The sequence below is a fragment of the Otolemur garnettii genome, unplaced genomic scaffold (genome assembly GCF_000181295.1).
Source record: "Otolemur garnettii isolate 467f Iridium unplaced genomic scaffold, OtoGar3 scaffold00023, whole genome shotgun sequence".
Classification (NCBI taxonomy): Eukaryota; Metazoa; Chordata; class Mammalia; order Primates; family Galagidae; genus Otolemur; species Otolemur garnettii.
Window position 1 is genome coordinate 14601091 of NW_003852418.1, and position 5713 is coordinate 14606803.

Genomic DNA, 5713 nt, shown 5'->3' on the forward strand with positions numbered 1-5713 from the left:
TTTTTACTGAACCCCAATGTACATTCTTTTTTTTTTTTGAGACAGAGCCTCAAGCTGTCCCCCTGGGTAGAGTGCAGTGACATCACAGCTCACAGCAACCTCCAACTCCTGGGCTCAGGCGAGTCTCCTGCCTTTGCCTCCCAAGTAGCTGGGACCACAGGCGATGGCCACAACACCCAGCTATTTTTTTGTTACAGTTTGGCCAGGGCCGAGTTTGAAGCCACCACCCTCAGTATATGGGGCCAGTGCCCTACCCACTGAGCCACAGGCTCTGCGCTACATTCATTTCTTGATTAAAGAAACCAGTTTGGAGGGCCTGGCTTCTGGGAGGGTGTGGTAATGTACAAACAGCTGTGAAACGTAAAGTGATTTCTGATAAACACCTTTCAGGTAACAGCTTGAACAGCTTGCTCCAGAACCAGGAAGGCCCCTGCGTGAAAAATAGTAGTAGCAAGTGGGAGTTTATGGCCTTGTTCTTTTTTTCTTTTTCCTTTTAAAAAGATATCTGCTTTCTCTGGTGTATTGTAGTTTAAAAATCATATGATTGCACTAAAGTTACCCAGAATGTTGACTTTTTCTATTCATGTTTATGTATTAAATCGGATTTCAGGGCACAGTGAATGGATTCCTTTGTTCTCACTAGATTAAGTCCAGATAGATAATCTGGTTTAGTTATGGCTACATTGTTTAAATCATGCTAATTATAGTGCTTACAATACAATGGCACAGAGAGCAATTTAAACGTTCATTTGAAGAAGGAAAAAAAATCATATGCCAGGCTTAAAAATGTACAGTCACTCCAACCGCTCCCTGAAGGCCAATTTAAAGGCTGTTTCTTTTTTTTTTTCTAAGAATTGTTTACCTTGAGATCCTTAAACACCAGGCATGTTTCTCTATTCCCAGCCTGTGTGTGGGAACACCAGTGGTCTTGGGGGCCTGGTGCTGAGTCCCAGGCAGGGCTGAGTTCTGATCTTCAAGCCAGGCAGCTGGCTGCTTTGATACATGTCTCAGGAGGAGCAGAAGGAGATCTCCCCAGCCACGAACTTAGGGCCCTCTTCTTTCACAGAAGCCTTTTAAAATAAAAGGAAAGGGGTTCATTTTTTTTTTTGCAGTTTTTTTTTTTTTTTTTGGCCGGGGCTGGGTTTGAACCCGCTACCTCCGGCCTATGGGGCCAGAGCCCTACTCCTTTGAGCCACAGGTGCCGCCCACAGGGGTTCTTTTCTTTTTTTCTACTTAGCATTAGCTGACTTTTTATTTGATATCAATGTAGTTTATCTTCTCAGGTTGATTTATTTTATTTTATTTTTAAAATTTATTTCTTTATTTTTTATTAAATGATAGCTGTGTACATTAATGCAATCATGGGGTACAGTGTAGTGTTTTCATATACAATTTGAAATATTTTCATCAAACTGATTAAGATAACCTTTATGTCATTTTCTTAGTTATTGTGGTAAGATGTTTATAGTCTACTTTTAGAAAGAGTCACTTGTACCCTTGTAAGATTAAACCATAGAGGTGGTCCCACCCTCCCTCCTCCCATCCCCCCATTCTTAGGCTATAATTAGGTTATAGCTTTCATATGAAAGCTATAAATTAGTTTCATAATAGGGCTGTGTACACTGGATACTTTTCCTTCCATTCTTGAGATACTTTGCTAAGATGAACATTTTCCAGCTCCATCCATGTAAACATGAAGGAGGGGGTTCGTTTTTTTAAAGAGGTGAAAGAGAAATTTTTTCAGGAAAGGACTGAATGAGTAAGACTCACTGGTCTGGGGGAGAGAGTCATGTGAATATCTGATAGCTCACTTCTTCAGAGAGGAAAATAAATCAATGTTTAATGAGGTGCTTTTATTAAGTCCTATGTGTTTTCTATAAAGGGAAATTATGGGATTAGGATGGGAAGAGAAAACAAGTAGATATAAGCAAATGTTGACCCAAGCTACTTCATTTTCTTTTTTTCTGAGATAGACTTTCATTTTGTTGCCCTTGGTAGAGTGCCATAGTGTCACAGCTCACAGCAACTTCAAACTCTTGGGCTTAAGCGATCTCTTGCCTCAGCCTCCTGAGTAGCTGGGACTACATGTGCCCTCCACAACACTCGGCTATTTTTGTTGTTGTTTTAGAGATAGAGTCTCACTTTGTCGCCCTTAGTAGAGTGCTGTAGTGTCACAGCTCACAGCAACCTCTAGTTCTTCAGTTTAGGAGAATTTCTTGCCTCAGCCTCTAGAGTAGCTGGGACTACAGGGGCCTGCCACAACGCCCGGCTGTTTTTTTGTTGCAGTTTGGCCGGGGCAGGTTCAAACCACCACCCTCGTTATATGGAGCCAGCATCCTACCCACTGAGCCACAGGCGCCGCCCCCAGCTATTTTGTTGTTGTTGTTGTTGTAGTTGTCATTGTTGTCTACCTGGCCTGGGCCAGGTTCAAACCCATTAGCCTTGGTGTATGTGGCCACCGCCATAACCATTGTGCCACAGGCGCCAAGCCCCAAGCCACTTCTTTCTGGATTCTAGGGACTGGATCTTAATTCAATTGTCCTCCATTTCATGATTTATTTGGGACATTCCTGAGGTGGGGGGCAAAGGAATACATCAGGGTCTTGGCACCAGGAACTAAAGCAAATAGTACCTTGGACTTTATTCAATAGATGATAATAGAGAAGACTGCAAAAAATAGGTGGAGGGTTATTAGAAAAACATAAATAGTGTTGTTGTGGTTTGAGAGCAATGGAATACTGAATGCTGGGTGCAGACTGTTTAGGAAATGTGTATGAAATTTTTCTCTTTAAATAATCCATCATTCAAAGTTTAGGTGACGGCAGGAGGGGAGAAGACTGATGAGTGAAACACCTCTTGAGGAAGAGAAGACCAGAATCCCAAGGTCAAGGGCAGCTCTCTTGTTTAACGTATCAAAAACAGCAATATAGTTTAATAGAGTATGCTGAAAAAAACTAGGAAGACTGCGCTTGTCCCCACATTTCCAGGAATTGTCCACGACTTGAAGCCACTGGGGTTTTATGCAAGATAATCATTTTGGAAGGGAAAGTGAAGTGCTTTCCCAACTGCTTTGGCTGTTGGGCGGCCCTGATCCATTGTTTAAAACCCTGGACAAATTATTTAAGCTTTTGCTTTGCACCTCTCTTCCCACAGCTATAAAATGGGTTTAATAATAATTCATTCCATCTGGTTGGTGCCAGGATTCAAGGCGCTGATGCCCACGGAGCATTTAGCTGTACCTGGCTCAAGGTAGATCTCAGAAGTTCTCTATATGTGGTTATAGTTAATGCTGGAAACCATTTCTCTGGCTTCTATTTTGATGAGTTGGCTTTTGTGTGTTTGTTAGGAACTTAGAATAGCTTTGCCTGTAGGTCCATGTACCTGGAAAATGTTCCTACGCTTTAGAACATAGGGTTTGGAAGTTGGACTTCATTCTTAACTGAGATAAACACCTCTACTACGATGTGGGGGTTAAGTCTTATCTTGTGGAAAAATACTTTCTGAAAAGCATTATGAACCTGGATTACGAGGAACAAAGTTACATTGGTGAGTAGCTTTGTGTGTAAAAAAAAAATGGGAAATTTGTCCAAAACTAGACACTCAATTATAACAGTAATAACAGCTAGCATTCATAAGTAAGGCACAGCTCAGATTCCTAATCCTTCTGCTATTTTTTTTTTTTTTTTTTGCAGTTTTTGGCTGGGGCTGAGTTTGAACCCGCCACCTCTAGCATATGGGGCCAGCGCCCTACTCCCTTGACCCATAGGCGCCGTCCCACCCTTCTGCTATATTAATTTTTTTTTGAATTGCTTAAAACATTTGTTGGGCAACACCTACAGTTCAGTGGGTAGGGCGCTGGCCCCATATACTGAGGGTGGTGGGTTCAAACCTGGTTCCTGCCAAACTGAAACAACAACAAAAAATAGTCAGGCGTTGTGGCAGGCACCTGTAGGCCCAGCTACTTGAGAGCCCAGGAGCTGGAGGTTGCTGTGAGTTGTGTGACACCATGGCACTCTACGGTACTCTACCGAGGGCAATAAAGTGAGACTTTGTCTTTAAAAAAGAAAAAAGGGGGAAAAAACCCAGTTGATTTATTATTTCTCTTGATTCTTGTTATATTTATTTAATTAATTAATTTATTTTATTTATTTATTTATTTATTTATTTTGAGACAGAGCCTCAAGCTGTCCCCCTGGGTTGAGTGCCATGGCATCACAACTCACAGCAACCTCCAACTCCTGGGCTCAAGCAAGTCTCCTGCCTCAGCCTCCCAAGTAGCTTAGCTGGGACCACAGGCGCCCGCCACAATGCCCGGCTATTTTTTGGTTGCATCTGTCATTGTTGTTTGGCGGGCCTGGGCTGGATTCGAACCTGCCACCTTAGGTATATATGGCTGGCGCCTTAGCCACTTGAGCCACAGGCGCCGAGCCCCACTAACTGATTCTTGCTGAGAGGAAGACACCACCTAAGAGAGGGCCCTGTGACATTTCAGGGAGGAAGACCTGACAGAAGGCAACTCAAAGCAGGAAGCACAGCCTGGAAACTTAGTCATGCTAGCTCTATCATTAGTGCTCATCTAGTTCTTCCCCACCTGCTGGACCATAGGAGAGGCAAATACTGGATAGTTCAGAGTCCCTCTTAAAGGTGCTTTACAAATAAATCCATCCACAGACTCTAAAATTCTTATTTCAAACACAAATGACTTTTGTAAATAAACTGGATAAAATAAGTGTCTAAGAAAAAGAGGTTTCAGCTCGTGTTATAGAAAGGAACAGTGCCAAGAAGGCAGGGGGAAAGACACTGAAGGCAAATTGTGCTCTTGATCGTACTCATAATTGGGTCTAAGATCAATCTAGTGTGTTCAACCACTATGGAATGACCTTGGGTGTTGCTAGGGTGCAGTAGTGCCTTGAAGCTTCATGTGGCAAACCAGAAGCCAAAAGTTTTAGAATTAGTTATTTATTGTGATGAGAAAGAGCTGAACTGGAAGGGAATTTTGAAGGCTTTTCTGATATATGAAGGGGATTAACTAGTATAAATAATCCATAGAATTTTATTTCTTCATGATAGGCTTGAGGTGTTTTGTTGTCTGTTTTCATAATGAACAAAGCATCATGGGTGCAATTAAGGTGGCTAAGAATTTGAAACCAGATAGAAATATCTGTCACTTTGTTACTGATATTATCTGAAAACTCAAGGGTATCCAAAACCTCGAATGAGATAGGGACTTAGTATTCTGATAAAATTGACTGAAATGCATTGGCAAGCAGAAGAATTTGATCATCTTCCTTCAGTTTTCTCATATTCTTAAAAGGGGTTTTGATTTCTTCTTAAATCTGTATTGCATGATGTAACTACTGTGAACTTCAAAAACTTCTGAATACAGATTAATAGCTTCTTGAAAATGATCTACTTATTCCCTAGTTGACCATCCAAATTTATGGAAAAGGAAGAACATTCCAACCCCAAACCCAGCAGAAGAAAAGAACCAAAATTAGAGCAAAATTAAATGAAATTGAAAATAAAAGGATTATAGAACAGATCAATAAATTAAAAAGTTGGTTTTTTGAAAAGGTCAATAAAATAGATAAACTTTTGGCCAGCCTAACCAAGAAAAAAAGAGTAAAATCTCTAATTTCATCAATCAGAAATGGTAAAGATGAAATAATAACAGACTCCTTAGAAATTCAAAAAATCCTTAATGAATATTACA